The 17,699-nt window shown below is 37.3% G+C and overlaps 1 long non-coding RNA gene and 1 pseudogene across 1 annotated transcript in view; one reads left to right on the forward strand and one right to left on the reverse strand.

The window, feature by feature from the left end:
• Nucleotides 1-2,310, reverse strand: part of LOC122218379 — a 35,042-nt pseudogene extending 32,732 nt beyond the window's left edge.
• A 14,279-nt stretch (nucleotides 2,311-16,589) lies between these two features.
• LOC122216926 overlaps nucleotides 16,590-17,699 on the forward strand; it is a 55,707-nt gene continuing 54,597 nt past the window's right edge. Inside the window, exon 1 of the long non-coding RNA XR_006201192.1 lies at nucleotides 16,590-17,184. This is a non-coding gene — a long non-coding RNA (uncharacterized LOC122216926). The remainder of the gene's footprint in view (nucleotides 17,185-17,699) is intronic.

The raw sequence follows: 17,699 nt of genomic DNA on the forward strand, positions 1-17,699 counted from the left end.
TTATAATATTTTAGAACTGAAATAGTCCTTAGAACATCATCTATTTCAATTCTCATCATTTAAAAATGAGTGAGCGGAAGTCCAGAAAGGAAGATATGTCAAAGCTCACTAAGTGAATGAATGGAAGAGGAGACGATAGGACTCCTGACTTTCTTTCTTCAGGTCTCTAACCATGAATTCCCAAGGGGCAGTCACCTCCTAATGAGCTCAGCACAGGCTGTAGGCTGGGAGTAGTGTCTTAGTGAAAAAAAATCATCATCACAGTTACTCTTAGGTTGTCAGTTTTTTGAACAACCAGAGAGATATTGCCCTAAAAAAGGGAGAACCCAAGACAAAAAAATGCTTTCAGTTGCAGAGAAGTTCTCCAGGCTCACTCTCTGCCCTCCTTTTTCTCTGGAAAATTCTTTGCTGCATGAGTTCAGGGTTAGACCCATACTGGTGAGTCCATTTCCTTTCCTTAATTTTTTTTCTTCTCCCTCCTCCTTCTACGAAATATTTTGTTATCTTTGGGTAGAGTCTAGCAAGGAAGTGAAAAGACTTAACAAATACATCCAGTTAAGCAGAGATTTTACATAAAATTTAATGTTAAAAATTGAGTCCATTATTCGGCTAATACATGTAAAGAGAATGCCAAAAGTTTTTCTCCTAAAATAGCCAGGAAGTTAAAATAAGAATTCCATTCTTACATGGATTATGTAATCAGTCAATTCTCTAATTCATTTTCCCCTGGCATGCACCCTATTGTTTATCTCTTTTTCTTTTCATTTTTTTTTTAAACAGAGCCTTTTGATACATATCTGTAGGATTTGTAATAAAATGTTTCAAGAGAAGAGTACTGAAATACACCATTGCCATTGTGTAAATCTTACGTGTTTGTTCTCAGAATTTATGCCATCTTTTCATCCAGGGATTGTAATCTTAGTTTGTTCACTCTGAAGGCAAGATAAGATTCCAAGCATTTCTAAAATAGTTGGTATAATTTATTGTCACTGCAATGCAGTCAGATTTAAACCCTTTTGGACCCCGATGCCACAAAACAGCTATTCAGAGTTCAAAGGGGTAGGTCTACACATGCGATTAAGTTATCACTAATGGAACTACTCTAACCCTTGCTGTGCCCTGGCTGCTCCTGGTGTTCCAAAGATTAGGTGAGACCCCAAAGCCTTCAGATATTATGCATATTTTATTGCATAAATCACAGGTGTCAAAGTAAAACACATTCAATGAATTGCTTCCTGCCACTAACACAAAAATTATTTTCAAAATAAAAAATCATGTTTCCTCATGAATACGAACTTCTCCTGACAAACCTCCAGTGCCAAATGTGGTTTCCATTTGCTGTTTTTGGATTTATTTGACTGTGCCAAAGTTCAGGTGTGCCAGCTCTTTGTAATAAGCCATTTGGATGAAAGCTTGGCTAGCTCAAAGGATCCTGATGTATTTTATTGCTGCCTTTTAAGATTATTGTTCAGAAATACCAAGTCTAATTTTGAAATCAATTAGCCATTCGGTCTGATGAGGTGTTGGCCCAGCTCAGGTTCACACCCGCTGTCCACAGATTATTGTTCACTTGAGTCAGATCCTTAGGACTGCACTGTTCCCCAGCATCTGGTAGACACATGTTTGATGTTCTTGCAGAATGAGCTGATGGTTTAAATAGCAAACCCTAACGAAGAAAGCTTTGTACATTTGCTGCTGTTAGCCAGGAAAACAAACTTTTTATAATACTCTGTAAAAAAAAAAAAAAAAGAAAAAAAAAGGAAGAAAAGAGAGAAAGAAAAGGAGAAACCTTATTTCTTTCATATTTTATTATTTTGTTCTATGATCTGTGTCTAGGGAACTTAAGTTTTCAAAAATATGCATGGTAGAATGAACACATGTAATGAGAAAAGAATCAAATTATCTGCTGCCTACCAGTACCAGACAAATATTCCTCTTTCCTTGGGTCCTCCCTGGACTGAAAGTATAATATCTTTCCCAGAAAGCTGCCTCCAAAAGAGGACCATACCTTTCTATCACAGTCAGTCAGCACTTGCGAAGGTGCAAATTCTGCTTGGCAGGGACAGTGCTTCTGGGAACACCGCCAGAGGCCCCAGCACCACCCATGTTGTTCAAAAGAAGTGGTAGATAGTAAAATATAAAGCTAAACTACCCCTGCCCCGGTTTCCCATTCACCGGCCCCCTCACATTTCGATAGAGCAGGGAGATCTGACCTGCTCGTTCACGAGACGTCGCTGATACTGTGCGTGGGCTCATTATAGAGGTCTCCTGTGCAGCCAGACAATAATGGGGTAGATAGATACTGGGCATGTCCCATGACGTCTATAGGCAAGAACATTTTCTTATTCATTTCCCAGCTCTGCAATAAAGTACAAGGTCACTGTGGATGCAAAATAAAATTCATTTGATATATTATTCGGTATCAGTGGTAATAAGGATGTGGTAGAGTAAGCAGAGATCAAATGGTACGGAGGACTGTCTTCTGTCTGCAGCTCCATTGCCTTCCACTGAGCTCTTAGTGACTCAGGAAGACCCGTGAGGCTGGCTGTATGTTTGTCACATTCAACCCTCACTCTCTTAAGGAGGTTCATTAGTTTTCATTCATTCAATCGACACACACTTGTTGAATTGTTCCTGTGTGTTGGGCAAAGGGAAAGCAATGAAGAAAACACAGACCTGGTCCCTAGCCTCCTCAAACCTACAGTCTAGAGGCAAAGAGACGTGTTCAAGGAATAAAAACCAACTAGTTGAATGTCAGCCTGCAAATACGAATAATGAGGAAGAGAGGTACCAGTTATATGTCTTATTATATTACTTAAAATTTGAACATTTGAACAACTTTTCTTAAAAACCACTGCATACTCCGAGTGTTTTGGATAAGAAAGGTACAGATTTTCAATGAATAGGAGGAATAGCCAATTATATATTTTCTGGTGTATTTTAACCAAGTATTTAAAACCCCACTCCCACTTATTAAGTGTGTATTGTGCATGCATCACTCTATCATACTTGATCACATTTAATCCCTGCCCCCAAACTGTAGCTATTTACCGACGAAGACACCTGAGGATCAGAATGGTTAAGTAACATGTACCCTGTCCTAGAGCCTATAAATTACAGCTGAGATTAAATTAAGGTACTACTTGGCTCTAAGGTCTATGCTCTTTCTAACGTAACTGATTATTTCCTAACAAACTCAATAATGGCCAATGGTAAAAAATCTTTTTACTATTAATTGAATGTACTGATTGAATTGCTCAGCAAATGAGCTCTGAACTTGCCTCTACATGATACCAAGACTCTTCAGGTGTGTCCAAATACAAATGGTGGGCACTCGTACAAGCTTCTGCCGCCTTTACCTACGTGTGAGAAAAGGCACCGATGTCTGCGAAATAAATACGATTACAGCCGAGTACATAGTAACATAAAATTTTATACATATTGTGTGTAATCCTGTGCAAATAGCTACCGTTCTTAAGTCTTCAAGCTGGGGGTGTGAGAAGGCAGGCTTTGAGTAACCCCCAGAGGAGAATTTGTATTTCTTCACTAAAATGGAGGAAGCAGGCTATGGAGAGAACTTCTGAAAAGGAGTTCAAGAACTTTCTGTTGCTTTTATTGAATATATTGGTACTCATCACCCTGGTTGTTCCCTAGGGAAGATTTGCCTCATCTTCCAGAAGAAACATGACAAAATATGGTGATTTAAAGGAGAGAAGGGTATTATATGGAACCATAGAATGTGACACTTATTTTTGCTATCTCCAATTTCTCTTTAAAGAATATGTCTGGAGGTTGACGTCATAATAATAAAGCATGGCTTGCTTAATCTTTCTAAAAACAAAGATGAACAACTTGGACCAGAGCACCAAAGTAGGATTAAGGTTGTAACTACTACCATAAGTTACTACTATTAGAAATTCCTGCCGTTGTTAGTTAGGGACTGAATAACAGGCTATTGCAAAGGTTAATGAAGAAATAAATGCTTGTTCTTTCCTCTACCGTGCAAAACATCTCACCGATTTTTATTAAAGATAGGATATGCCTAGATATTCAACAAAAGTGAACGTGTAACATTTCTAAAGCCCCTGTGAAATCTAAGCTTGGTGAATCTTCAAAACCTCAAACACTTAATTTCTATAATTCAATACTGAAAAAAAATGTAAATATCAGATATTGCTATGCCTTTGATTTTTTTTCTACCCAATAGTAGACCCTCTGATCTCAAATAAGAGAGGGTTGTCGGTCGATTAAGAACATGACCACTGAGATTAATATGTTTTCAATGTTAAAAAAGAAACCACATTGGAATAGCATAATGAAGGGGTACATTTATAATTTTCAGCATATGACTCCTTGTCAAGGTGACTGAAATTCAGTAGTGTAAAATAACGTTACACACTGTTATTGCTGGCGATGTTATTATTTTTCCAGTTAAATGCAAGTGTGGATCTTCTGAAGTACAGAAGTCCTACCTTGCTCTTTCTATTTCCATATACCTCATATATTTCATGCATCCCCTCCATTACCCTTTCCTTAGCATTAACATAATAATTTTAACCTTCATGTTGGCTAGAAATTGGCAAAGAGAAATGAGGGACTACCACATATCAAAACCCACCTCAACGTCTTCTGCTAGACATTAATATACCCTGATTTCTGACCGAAAAACACAACCAATCGTGATCCAACATTTCAGAAACAATGTATCAATGTAAGTAATGTAAAAATGGATTGGAACTTTTCCTTACTAAAGTTCTCAGATTTCACATTAACAAAAATATCTAGAACACCGTAGAAAGGTTTCTTTTTCATGTCAACACCGTGATAGTCTTTCAGCTTGGTTTTAGTTTATTCAAACTAAATGGACGATGTAAGCATTTTGCCATCAGCAACCAGAGCATGCAACTACAATTAGATTCACCTTCCAGAATAATTCTATTGACTATAAAATGCAAACCATTTTGTGAGCCTGTGTTCCTAATTTTCAGGAAGGTGTCAGAGATGAGTCATAAATGTCTTTTGACTTTATAAAACAACAAACTACGTGAAATATGCGTAATCCTTTTATTATTTTTTAAAAACTGTTTTTAAACTGTTGAACACCTATCTACCTCTGAGAAGTATAGCTGGGATGGCGGGCACTTGCAAATGAAGACCAAACAAGAAGGTAAAGCGACCTGGCTGAGTCCACATAGCAGAAGAAGCTGTGGTTGAACCTGTTTTTGTCTTTCAATTAGAAAGCCAGTCAGATGGGGCGCCTGGGTGGCTCAGTTGGTTAAACATCCAACATCAGCTCAGGTCATGATCTCACGGTTCATGAGTTCGAGCCCCATGTTGGACTCTGTGCTGACAGCTCAGAGCCTGGAGCCTGCTTCTGATTCTGTGTCTCCCCCTCTCTCTCCCCATCCCGTGCTTGCGCTCTGTCTCTATCTCTCAAGAATAAATAAACTTAAAAAAATTTTTTTTAAAAGACAATTCGCATTTATTTGCGGATATTTGGAAAATGCAGAAACGTGTGGAGAAGAAAATTTAAATCAACCAAAATCCAAAGTTGATACTTCACCCATGTCAATATGTTCTTAGAGTTCAGTGTAGTATTTTTCTGTGTTTGTTGCTGCTTGAGTCTGGGTACAACATGATGCAAATCAAAGTGCATATAACATTTTGTATCCTGATTTTCTTGTGAGAATTTTGCATGTCACTAAATATTCTGTGAAGAGATATGATTTATAATGGTTGTAGACTATTGCATTTAATGCATGTATTGTAATTTATTCAGCTCATCTTTTTTATTGAGTTTTAAAGTTATCTTTCCTACTATAAATAAAGCAGTTATGACTATCCTTATACATAAATCTTAGTGTGCATCTCTAAATTAATTCCATATGATTAATCCCCAGATACGGAATTGCTGAACCAAGATGCATTGACATTTTTCAGGGTCTGGAATCATATTGGCAACTTATTTTTTTCCAAATGCTTTAATTTAATTCATACTCCCGCCTGCAATATATGAGAGTGTCTGATCTACCCAAACAACACTAGGTACTATCATTTACTTTTTGATTTTTCCAAAGAGAAAACGAGAAATTGATATTTCAATTAAAGGCAGAATTGAACTTTGTTTTGTATGTCAAATGACTGTTCACGTTTCTTTTTTTTAAGTTGTCCGTTCCTGACTTTTGTGTATAATATCATTAGGGTGTTTGTCTTTGTGTTTATTTGTAGGTCTTTATTAGGAATGTGTCCACTAATCTAGCATGTGTGTTGTAATGTTTTTCCGATTTGTCATTTTCTTTTAATACTCTTTTTGTTTGTGTTTTTCTGATTCAGATGTTTCTACTTTTAATGTTGTTAGAACATTCTGCTTTTGCCTTTATGATATTTTTCTTAGCTTCAGGGCTTAAACTCCTCTACACGTCAAGATCAGAAAAATACTCATATATTTTCTTCTTGATCTTTTACATGTTTTTTTTCCCCATCTTAGATATTAAGATTGCTAAACTGCTGACATGGTTTAGGCGGTTAAACCATATTGATGATTGGTAGGAGTAATGGTATAACTTCATTTCCGCCCCCCCCCCACCCCACCCCGAAAACCTACATTCGTTACTTTAATGGCTAAATCATTCTTTTCCAATTGTTTTTAAGTGCCGTCTTCATTATGCACAACATTTTATTTTCCGCAGTGTTTTCTGTTTCTCAGGACTCTCATCCGGTCTTATTTTTGTGCCCACATCACCACACTTGATTAAGCATGGTAGCTTTATAACACATTTTTGTATCTTACTGCAAGTCTGTCTCTCATTAGTCTTGTTTTCTATGTAGCTCCAATTTTCATGCCTCCACTTAGGGAAAATTTATGTTGTTAAAAAAAAATACTTCGGGGATGTTGATTAAAATCCTGGACTTGACTTCTTTAACCAGTGTTCTTCTATCTTAGATTGTTGTTGCAAGAGGGTTTATTTTTGTCTTTATATGGTACTTTCAAAAATTTGGTCACACTTCCCCTACTCTATCAGTTCAGTAAATCAGAATAAAAGGAAAACTTAAATCACAGAATCAGTGTGAGATACAGATCTGAGAGAGTATGTGTAATACTTGGCTCCCCGCCCCTCCCAGAGCGTTTATGTCATTCAGCCCAGAGTCCCCCAGATTTTTCTTTCCCCTGAATTAGGGCAAAATTCACTTGGTCCAAATTATTTAGATACAGAAAAGATGCACGTAAATGGATAAAGAAGAACTTCAAAGATGCATGTAAACGGATAAAGAAGAACTTCAAGTGGACAAGGGGATTTGTTTTCAGTTTATTTAGATCTGTAGATCTCTGTGCAGTTTTCAGAGGCTGAATACAGCTATAATACAGCCACCTCTCTGACCAAACTTGTGTGTAAATACAGTTTATTTCACTTGAAGCCTTCCCCCATGACTGATGGAAATTGTAGTAAAACTTCCACCTGGGTTGTCAACTACGGGAAACTTTCTTATTTATTTTTATTTGTCACAGCAGGTTAAGCTCACAAAGTCCAGGTGTTACATGGCTTTAAATCTGGACACAGGCGCAGGAATAGTCTGTTGAAGGTAGTTTATTTAGGATCCCTAAACATGAAGGGACTTAACAAAATGGATTTTATCCAGCTCTGTGGGTCAGGGTGTAAATTCAACATACAATGACCAGAAACAGAAGAACACGAAAGTTGTACCAATAGAACAAAGTCCTGGTGCACATGCTGTGACAATGGTACTTTTTTTTTCCCCCTGAAGATAGCAGGAGGCAAGGGAGCAAGGAGGCAAAGAAGCAGTAGATTTTTCTGCTAATTTACCTGATTGTTTACAATTTAGTTCAAGGGGGCCATCCCCTTCAGCAATCTTTCTGGTTTTATGTGAATTAACATGACTGCTGCTAACCAGCAGATAGAAGGGTCTCCCCACCCCCATTTAAACATAAAATTTTATAGACCTGAATCCTCCATTATTTTATATTTGTTCCACTGTATGTTTTTTTTTAATTTTAATTTCCAAAGCTGTGATTTGTATACTCATTTAGAAAATACATTGTCTTCATACTTATTTAAATTTTTGTTTTGTTTTCTAATGACTTTGCCCAAAATAACATGGTATTTCTTTGTACAGTAATTGCCAATATCTAATTTATTTAACTAGCCGATCATATTTGCCATAGTTTCTCTGTTTCCTTCCTAAAGCAGCTGAAAATAAAATTATCTTTCTGCCTTTGCCCACACTCGAGCAGATGTCTGCATCATCCATCCAAATGCTTCCACTTGTGAGTATACAACTAATTTGGATCCCATTAATGCACAACTAATTAAAGTTGATTTTTGTATGTTATTCTAATTTTCATCACACTGTGCTTGTATTTCAATACTTTGCTATTTCATAAGCTGTCAGCTTGTGAGACATTCCAGTTATAAGAGACTTTAGTCGACTCTTGTAGGATGTATATATGTGCATGTATCAAATTGACCCATCTGGATAGCACAAAATTCCCAGACAAGCCCGTTTGAACCGAGCCACTTTCGTGATCTGCTGTAATAGTTTATTCTGTCCTGTTTTACATTTATATTTGACATTTGCTTTCTACTTCCTGTACATCATACAAGAATTTAGGAATCTTTTTTTTCCAAGTTACCTCTTAGGCTAAGTCTACATTTGCCAATCTATATGCTCTCTATCCACCCAAAATTTCACAGTTAAAAAAGAAAACAAGAGTTAAAATTTCAACTTGATTCCACTATTATCATTTCACCTAATGCACTTAATTTTTTAAAAAGGAATTTGGCCCAATAATGCATTAGCATATTTCTAATAAACCACTTGAGTTGAGCTAAGAATTGTTAGAAAATTCCCTCAAAATGAAGCTCTGAAATTCAAGATGGAATTTTGCTTTGGAGTTCTCATTCCAGATATCTTCAGAAACACTTTTAAAAGGTGATAAGCAAGGAAGAACTCAGCAACTCTATAAAGGACATGGAGGCAGTCATGAGAAAATGTCACTTTCATCTAACTAGTGGCCACTTTAAAAATTTTACATTTCACAACCTGATTCTTTCAAAACTGTATTTTATTTTTTATCTTATTCACTAGTTCATAAGAAAGTGTGGGGCAGATTAATATATAAAACTATTTTATTTATTTTTTTTTTAAATTTTTGTTTTAACGTTTATTTATTTTTGAGACAGAGAGAGACAGAGCATGAACGGGGGAGGGGCAGAGAGAGAGGGAGACACAGAATCGGAAGCAGGCTCCAGGCTCTGAGCCATCAGCCCAGAGCCCGACGCGGGGCTCGAACTCACGGATTGCGAGATCGTGACCTGAGGTGAAGTCGGACGCTTAACCGACTGAGCCACCCAGGCGCCCCTAAAATTATTTTAAAATGAGTAAATGAATGAATATTATCTTGAAATCTATGTTGTATTTTATATGTATACTTTTCCTCATTTCCATCTTAATGATTAGTGTATTATAGTGGAAAGTTGGATTAATTACAGGTATCTGTTTTCTTCTGTTTACCAGCTGTGTGGTCTTGAATATATCATGACATCTTTCCACTCTTCAATTTTCCTTTAGTGATAAATGGAATAATATCTACCTCTCATATCTCACATGACTAGATCATAATACAGACATGATGAATGTAACTTATACCTGGAACCGCAATATGCCTCTAAGATAATGTCGCTTACATCTTGAATTCATTTTTTGTTATCTTGTGGATAACCGATGGGTTTTGTTTTCAGTAATGCAACAAACTATAAGGGAGTATTTTCTGATTGGCACATATCTAATTTTATATTTCATAGCCCTTGGGGATTTGCAACTTCCTTAAAGTGCTTTGTAGTATGTATAATTAAAAGAGAATTGAATTGAAAGCTTTTAACTTTGAAAATGTTGGGGTTGTTTTATGATACTTCCTTAGGGGGTGAAATGTAACTAACCTGAGTGTTTCATAAAAACCATGATTTAGAATTAATGCTCCAGACTTTTTCTATCCTCCCCTGACCCCCACCTCGTTCCCACCCCCAACACGTCGGTGGATGGAACAGAATGTCACATTGGCCACTCACTTTGTTAAATCATCTATCATTTCCTTGGCAAGTTAAATTGGCCAATGTATACGATGAATTGGAGCTGAGGCGGTTACCTCTCTTTGAAGCCCCAGGGCATTTGTTTTCAAATAAACTGACTGAATTAGTGAGTCCCCGTGTAATTTATGATTTTTCATTTACTTGACTTATTTCCATGATGATTGGAGATTAGTCCATTTTAAAGAAGACAAGAGAAATTGGGTTGGAGAAACATTAAAACGAGACCAAAAAAGCATACCAAGATCAAGTAGTTCAAAGTTATGGTGACAGATTGTCCTTAACTCATGACCTACTCAAGAAAGAGAAAAAAACTTAAAAATTTTTCATTTTTACTAAAATAGGCTTGAAGAATCTTTATTTTATTTTGTAGGGATGAAAATCTGAGTTTTATATACACTTGAGTCACAACAAACTCCTGGGTATGCTGGGTTTACGGTCTGAAATGTGAAAAACTCCCAGTGTTTATAGTTGGAGTAGCGCCTGCTTAGAGATTAAGGTTTGAAGGCCATAGTGATGTCACTGGATCAGAGTTAGGAAGATACATTTTGGCAAGACTGAAACCAATGCCAAATCCATGACTCCCAAATTTATGCTTGAACTCTTAGACTGCCTGCAAATTCATGACTCCCAAATTTATGTAACTTTCCAGCTTACAGACTTAAGTGCATGCACTAATAAATAAAGATTCTTGAACCTCAAAGGAAGTTCAGTGGACATCAACGTGCAGTTACCACTTAAAATCCTGACTTAGGAACAGCCACTGCAATGACAATGCATTGTCATTGGGTGTGGGTGAGGGTACTACAGCACTTTATAGGCTATTAAAATATTAATGTTCATAAAATTATACAAATCAGAATTGGAGTGGACTCCTTTTATATTAAAAGCCATCTATTTTGTGACATTGTTTAATAATTTATTTTCTTAACTGTGGCCCTTTTTTAAGCCTCAAGGAATAGTGGTAAGACTTCTCCCCTTGGGAAAAAAAAAATTCCAACGTCAAATTCAGATATTCCTTGACCTTTGCCCAAGGGTTATGTTTCTTCTTTTTTTTTTTTTTTTTCTTAAAACTCCAGCCGAATGCTGGGATAATGCCAAGTATCTGGATAGAAAGATCAGTCAAACAGATGTTGTATCTAAGGTAATAACAAATAGCTCTGGACTGGCCTTCAAGGCCCTTCATCACCTTAATCCAGCTTACATTTTTCTTTATGCTTCCATTTTCTCCAAATAATAATCTGTAGTTCAGTAAAACTGGAAAATTTACTCTTCTGCCTCATCCATTCCTTAGTTTTATTTCATTTGCCTCAGATTGTCTTCATTTATTTTTGTCTACCAGCACAAATGACTTTCTCCCTTGTTCTTCTCTCACTTGATTTATAGCATTTCTTCAGTAGTTATCATATACCTCCTCCTATGATGACTGTGTGCTTATGGTGGACCTTTCCTGGGGAGCATGGGTCACCATGCCTTCTATAATCTTATATTCCACTCTATATCTAGCCTATATAAGACGTTTGATCACAATTTATTAAATTGTCCATTTAGCCGACGGACAACAAAATATGGGTTGATCAATCTGGTGTTTTCCCTATTTATTTTCTTCTGGTGGTGAACAATTATGGGTTTTATAATTTCTTCTTACAAATATCTCCTCTTTATTTAAAATATTTCATCTTATTCAAAATATTTCATCTTTAAAATATTAATAGGCGGGACGCCTGGGTGGCTCAGTCGGTTAAGCGTCTGAGTTCGGCTCAGGTCATGATCTTGCAGTTCTCGTGGGTTCGAACCCTGTATCGGGCTCTGTGCTGATAGCTCAGAGCCTGGAGCCTGCTTCTGATTCTGTGTCTCCCTTTCTGTCTCTTGTGCTCTGTCTCTCAAAAATAAATAAATGTAAAAATTAAAAAAAATTAAAAATATTAATAGGCAAACCAATATCCACATGTAAGGCATATTGTATGAACAAATGCTACATTTGTGGTAACTTTGAAAACCGAGGAGTCAACAGAAAAATAATTCAAAGGTCTTAATTTAATAAGGTTGCAGATAGAATCGGTTTTGTTTTAGATCAATGCTATTTCAAAAGATGAATTAAGGAACAATTTACAGAATTGCAAAACGAAAAAGAAATGATTGCTACACTCTTTAGTAACTTCCAAAGTTGTCAGAAATTAAAAAAAAAAGAAACTTGAAGGCCATCAAAAGGCTTGCATGTGCCACAACTGCATAAAAGCATAGCATAGAGGTGTTGTTTTAGGATGGGCTTCTTCTCAAAAATTTTATTTCAAATACATGTTAGGATATCTTGTAACTTCTACTTTTTTTAGCAGACCTAGATCTATTTGTCTTAATGAATCTATATAATATTGCGCCCCCAAATGGCCATCTATCTTCCCAAAATGTACTTGCCATTTTCAATGTTATTTCTCTCTCCGTTGTACCTCCTGGCCAGAAGCAAGGGAGTGTCAGACCTGACATATGGGACGAGGAGTGACGTCACCACAACCTCCCACACAACGTGGGGCCTTCCATGAATTCTTTACATTGCATCTTCTTCTCCAAGCCAATGCTCTTCATCTCTGAGGGTTTTCATTCCCTAATGATTTTCCCAAGACAGTCCTGTAAGCTCATTCTTATTTATTAAAGAGACATTTATTAAACGTATGTCCGTTTGACTAGTCACACAAGCACATCACCAGTTAGTTGTTTTCCTTGGGAATCAAGAGTCTCATGGGCTTAAAAGTTGGCTCTCCCTCCTACCTCTAGTTGCATATCGTTGGACAAGTTATTTTCATCTCTTGGTAGCTCAGTTTTCTCCAGTTTCATATGTCAAATATGGCTAATAATAGTATCAGTCTCGTAAGAGTCATTGGGGAATTAAATACATTAATACATGTGAGATGCTTAGAATTCTGCTGAATGTGTGTAAATGTTTATTTTTCATTAGCAGTTCTTTTTTCTCCCGTTGTTAGCGTTTAAAAACAAGAAACTTTCCTATTGACGTAGTATGTAGGTTGCTTAAAACATTAAAAATAGAATTGCCATATGATCCAGTAATTTCACTGCTCGGTATTTACTCAAAGAAAATGAAAATACCAATTTGAAGAGATATATGCACCTTATGTTTATTGCAACCTTATTTATAATCACCAAGCATTATCTATAGTAGTGAAAATATGGTAGGTAGCGTTGACAATTCTTAAGAATGATTAACCTGTTCAAAGATATCTCACTGAGATCTAGCACTGTTGTAATCATCCTCCTGGGCCAAACAAGAAGAATCCAGGGGTCACACATAAGAAGTCAACAGGGAACAAGCAAAAAACAACAACTTGTATTTATACCCCTTCATTTTTTGGTTCAACTAGTCTGCTAAGTCTTACACTCTCACTTTTGGAATGGAAGTGAAGGCCCATTTCATTATTTAAGTTTTTAATTTAAAATCACACTTTCATACTTATTTTTCCAGAGTTATTTTATTTTATTTTTTTTGTAATGAGACAAGAGTAAGCTAAGGATAGTGAAGGCTGTTTCTTTATGCTCTTCTACCGAGTAATAAACCATGGGAATTTTTAAAGGCATGTTTTATTAAGATTTACGTATTTCTATATTATTCGTGTCATAGCTGTTTAAACGTTGCATTCGGGGTAAGTAATTCACCTTTCTACTTGATAAAATGAGTCTCTCTACGTTCAACCACAGTGCGCTGTTACAAAGCTCCAATATATAGGGCTATTCCCCTTGGACCATTTGTTTTACAATCCCTGTTGTATGTATTTATTTACTCTAGGAACCATCATAATCCTGCTATTTTGAGAGAATGTTGGAGGCTAATGTGTACCTTGCAACGTCTGCTTTTGAGGTCTGTTTACCTTTGAGTGATTGGGTCCAAGAACTCTTTGCGGGGAATATGTGTGTCTGTGGTTTTACTCCCTTCGGGCGGTCTCCATTTTGATTTTTGATACAGCCGATGCTCATCTTCCTCTTCATTTTCAGATCCTCACTGCTTCATAACTGATGGCAGGTCAACTCTCAAGTCCTTGGGACACAGGTAACTAATTCTTTGATGTATAGCTACAGGTTCCATCTCTCCCTCCTCCCTTCTTGGGATCTAACTCCCTCCCTCCTCCTTCTCAACCTTTTTCTCTTTCTTTTCTTTCTCCTTCATCCATTTTCCCACCTCTATGCCCTCCTTCTTTAGTTGCGTGTGTGTGTTGGCTTGTTGAAACATCTACATTCTTTTTTTTTTTTTTCAAATTTTTATTCATTTACTTTTGAGACACAGAGAGACAGAGCATGAGCAGGGGAGGGGCAGAGAGAGGGGGAGACAGAATCTGATGCAGGTTCCAGGTTCTGAGCTGTCAGCACAGAGGCCAATGCGGGGCTTGAACTCACAGAGCGTGAGATCATGACCTGAGCTGAAGTAGGACGCTCAACTGACTGAGACACCCAGGCACCCCCAAACATCTACATTCTTGACACGGTGGGGGGAGGGGTAATTTATTTTTATTTTCTTTTTTAATTATTATCTTTTAATCCCATTTTTGGCCATGCTATCTTTGTAGGTCCCACTTGCCAGAAATCTCATCGTATTCTTAACGTCATACAGAACTGTATTTTAGACACCATCTCCTATGTATAGGTTCAAGTTCTTTTTTTTTTTTTTAATGTTCACTTATTTATTTTGAGAGAGAGAGAGTGAGGGGAGGAGCAGAGATAGAGGGAGAGAAAGAATCCCAAGTGGGCTCCACACTGCCAGCACAGAGCCTGATGAACAGCTCAATCCCACAAACCATGTGATCATGACCTGAGCCAAAATCAAGGGTTGGTCTCTTAACCAACTGAGCCACCCAGGCAACCCTATTGGTTCAGAATTCTTTTTTAATCTTTGCAGCAAATATGATCTTTCATAAAGTAGTACCTGCTAGTATGTACAGTTTTTTTTTTAACTATCTTGGATTTCATTCTCAACATATTATTGCAGATAACATTTTGGGTTCATAAATTTTTGTAACATATTACATTTGGGTAGGACTTGAGGAAGAGCCATAAAGTTTCCCACGTGAAATTTATTCTAGATTCTACTGCATAAATTTGCTAACATGGAATTTTTTCTAGATTTGCAACTGGATTGTAGGTTCTGTTTCAAGGGCTGTGGGGCATCCCAAGGAAATCGATCAGGTTCAATGGATTCTTCTTTTTTGTTATTGAAATATAAATTATTAAATGTTTAAGATCTTAACTGGAAAGAGAATCTAGAGTTTTCCATGCAAGGTTCACCTTTGGCTACGTGTTACTGGAGATTTATCATGTCTTTTAAAGATGCTCAAGTTGTCAACATTACCTCATTTACCCTGTGTAAGAATCTCTCAATTTGTGGAGGCACCACTCTTAGGAAACTTTTGTCAAAATTACTGGGGAGCTTGATTGATATTTAATGGGCAAGTATGTAGAATGCTTAATGTTCTGTAAAACATGAGCCAATCCTGTAAACGGGTTATTCTGAACAAAATACCAATAGGGTTTCATTAAACACTGAGGAGTCATTCCAGTTTTGCTAAAATGTAGATATATAAAAGAACTGAAAGAAGGATATTCGTTACTGGTTTATTGAACAAATTGGATTTTAGAAAAATAACCATAACCCACTTTATTTTCTCCCACTGTTCTTTCAAATCGGTGTCATGATTTATTTTTCCCTACCCTGGGATGACTCTCAGACTTGATTTCTTAACTTCTGGACACTCGGAAAATAGGAAGACTTGCCCAATACAAGGTAATATCAAAACTCTAAACTGTTAACCAAATTAAATGTCTCTTTTCCAGCAGCTCAGGTCTGACTGAAACGGGAAATATTTTAGCAGGGGAAAGAGGACATGGTTGTCCTCCCTCACCCATTTCCGTCACCACCCCCTAATTGCTCTTTACACAGATGTGATTAGGCATAGGTGTCCCCTGCCACTAGGGAATATCTAGAAATGATTTTCATAGGGTGTGCCCACTGGAGACCTCTTACTGAAGCTCTCCTTATGCCTGATGTCTCCTCTCTGGCTAGCCATTTAGGAGACTCCATTCTGCCACTTGGTTTCCTGTGGCCCATTCATTTATTAGATCAAATAAGTGATCTTGAGTGGATTGATTGTTAAACATGTATCCAAGCTAATTTATTGTTGCAGAATCTACATATAGTCCGTAAATGTCTCTGTACCACTGCTGTTGGAAGGCAGTTATTTCCCAATGTAATCCTTTGTCTGACGCGTTGCCTCAGCCAGACTCTCATTTTCACATTCCTCCTGGTGAGAGTCCTACACCAATCAAGGCCCATCAAGACCCTCTCCATCCCTTGAATTCCCTCTTTGGAAGATCAGAATACTGACATATTTCTCCAACACACTTCACAATTTCAGAATTTTCAGCCTCAAAATTCTATACTCTGAAGTTGAATAAGGGGCAAAGGCTGGAAGAACTGGCGTAATTCTTCCAAGTGTTGATTATATGGCCTAGACTTTGCTTTAGAATGTGGGTCCCATTATTCTCAGATTTGGGAGGTTTAAAAAACCGAGACAGAAAGAATCCCATTTGATAGTCTGTCATGTTAGATAGGCAAAACTTATTCATTGAACCACCAAGGTTATGCAAGGAAGTTTGTGATCAATACCTACGTGAGGAATAGCATGTTGGTAATAGGTAGTAGTATTTACTCCCTATGTGTGTGTGATCTGGCTTCAGGGATGCTAGTCAGAATAAAGGGCAAGAGATATACAAAACAGAAACAAGTGCTTCCTTTCATAAATTCTTCTTTGTATAGATCAGACAGACTGGTAAGTGTTGGAGGCTCTGGGTATGAGTCAGTAGAGCTCCTTCTCAAGGTCTGTGCTACTTTTTGTCATGTTAGGCCGACAGAACTGGACTCACGACCCCCAACTGAGTTAAACCCTAAGACCTAGTTTTCAAAGACCGGATGTACATGCCACCACATGCTATATATAATATGCAAGATAACCTCCTTCAATAATGGAAATGAAGAAGCTCCGTTGAACAGAGAAGAACACCAGGAACATGGACAAAAGCTCAGGTAAATAGGCAATAGGTAATATGGGCATCCAATATTCATAAAGTGATGGCTGCTGTTTTAGTTCAGTTTCCCTAGAAAATAGAGCTTGGTTTAAACATTATGTTAGTTAGCCCAGACTGCCTTAATAACATACCATAATATTGGGTGGTTGGAACAAGAGAAATTTATTTTCTCATAGTTCTGGGGCCTGGAAGCCCAAGATTAGGGTGCCAGGTTCTGGTGAGGAATCTCCTCCAATCTTGTTGATGGCTGCCTCCTCACTGTGTCCCCCCTGGTGTCTCTTCCTATAAAGACACTAATCCTTTCACAAGGGCCCCATCCTCATGACCTGATCTAACTTTGAGTAGTGCCCAAAGGCTGCATCTCCAAATACCATCACACTGGGGGTTAGGGCTTCATTATATGAAAAAACATTCAGTCCATAGCAAGCATCAAGTGCTAATGCTTTCATTAGAAGGCAAAAAACCCAGGGAAGTGACAGGAATATGGGAGGTGAAGCAGATGCATGGGAAAAA

The sequence above is a fragment of the Panthera leo genome, chromosome B1, assembly GCF_018350215.1.
Source record: "Panthera leo isolate Ple1 chromosome B1, P.leo_Ple1_pat1.1, whole genome shotgun sequence".
In the NCBI taxonomy this organism is placed as follows: domain Eukaryota; kingdom Metazoa; phylum Chordata; class Mammalia; order Carnivora; family Felidae; genus Panthera; species Panthera leo.